Source organism: Gracilinanus agilis, chromosome 5 (assembly GCF_016433145.1).
Source record: "Gracilinanus agilis isolate LMUSP501 chromosome 5, AgileGrace, whole genome shotgun sequence".
Lineage (NCBI taxonomy): Eukaryota > Metazoa > Chordata > Mammalia > Didelphimorphia > Didelphidae > Gracilinanus > Gracilinanus agilis.
In genome coordinates, this window is record NC_058134.1 from 141,111,140 (window position 1) to 141,113,299 (window position 2,160).

Genomic DNA, 2,160 nt, shown 5'->3' on the forward strand with positions numbered 1-2,160 from the left:
AGGGAAACAAAGATCATTACATCTTAATTAGGTTATTATCCTACTTTTAACTTGGACATATATTAAATATTATTTCCACTTATTGAAACAATGAATTTACTGTAAATTAAATGCCAGTTTAATGTTCCTTCATAAGGCATATAACCAGACTCCCTGACATCTCCTCCACGATATATCCATGTGTGAACACATATATATTTGCGTGTACACACACATACTAAAAATTTTTGAATGCTAATCCAAATGAGTACTTACAACATATGAGTTTTGATGAGCATTTTAATGGAACCCAAGGCTTTCAAGATTATTTCTACTAGATTAAAAAAGTAATATTAGAGAAGACCTACCAAATCCCAGTGCATTAAAATGCTTCTGCTACCCAAGTAGGTTAGGTGAAAAAAAGTTACGACATACATTTCATATATTCTTTAAGGATGTTTAGATCAACAATAAATAGGAGAGGAAATAAAACAAACATGAAGATAGTTAACATACAGAAGGGCAGCTGTTAGAACTACAGTAAACAACTTCTGAACCAGATGTGTTTATGAGCAAACAGTCCTTGTTAAACATCCTATTGAACATTAACTAAGAAAAATAATACAAATAAAAAATGTGATACACAGAGTGATGAATTTTACAAGAAGAAAACAAAGCTAATACTCTTTTCTGAGATTAGGCAGCTAATAAGTATTCAAATTAGGCATAAATTTTACATGCACAATGTTTAAAATATTCAGGGAAAAGGGCCTGATTGCCCTTACTAGTTATATGAAAATTCTAATGTGGGTCTTCCCCAACTATATAAGCAGTTATCAGTTTTGTTTGTATAAAATTTGAGTTCAATAAAACATCTGGAATGCATATATGATAGGAATAGACTTAAATATGTATTTTTCTCTTTCTAGCAGAGTTCACAATTTAGGATAAGAAAAACATTTAAGTATTGCATTATCAAACAGAGTAGATGAGTTCAATACTTTAATATTGACCTTTTATGAATATGTCATGACCAATTGGCTATGTTAAATAATTCTTGATTTTTACAAATATCCTGTATCATAATCTGGAGGGTATGAAAATTAAGAAAAAGCAACAACCAGATATTTATCTGGCTGAACCTTTCCTAACAGTGATTAGTGAACTACCTTGCAATTCATATTAACAAAAGAGTTCTCCTGTTCAGGGTAGTATTTGTGTCTTTGTAAAATCTCAGAATGCAGTTCAAGGGGAACATTATAAATTAAAATATCTATGAGCTAACATAATCAGGTTTATGAAAAGAGAACCAGAAATGATGCTTTTGCTAGGGAAAATAGCGGGATCTGACCTAATACTCATATGCAAAGATAAGAGCAATTATGAAATTATACTATTATAATGGGCAATTCACTTGAATGAGAAAACTTGGGAGCATGGTCACTTGAAGAAGGCATTTGTACTGTAGTAAAGTAGACATTTCAAGTGTTTACTAAGTTCTTCCTAGTTATAACTAGGCATTATCTCCATGGGAGTGAATATATTTCAGACACAATAAACAAAATGTCAAATGACAGTGCCTATCTGAGAGCATATTTTGAATTCATCATAAATTAAACTATATATGCACTTTCTAAGTGGATGCATTTGCAGTGATCCAAAAAGTCTTCACTGAAGAGTGAATGAGGCTGTTTTTGCTTCAGATACTGAAAAAGGAATTGAATAAAGATGGGGAAGATAACTTCCTGCTTAATAAAGGAAAAGGAGAGTTTAGGGAGTATCATTTTATCGTTCGATTACATTGCTACAGTAAAATCTCAGTTCTGTCATGATAGACAAGTGATCAGCTGATAGAAAATGACTTCTCAGCTCTTCAACTTGAATGATACAGTTTTACTTTTCTTCCTTGCAGTAAGTTTTTTTCTCCTTTTTTTTTAAGCAAGTCACTGTACAGATACTTATTCTCTACACCACTTCCCTTTTGAAACATTAAACTGACACTGGAACTGACTGCACAAGATTGCATTTTCTCTTCCTAAACAACTTGAATTGAAAGGTTACTTAGTGTAACAATATTTACTTGCAGAATTGTGTTGTTACCAAGGGTATAATGGATGGTGGCTATGCAGGTTTACGCAAGAATGAGTGAAGCATGAGGCATTAGCCATGTGTTTGACATGT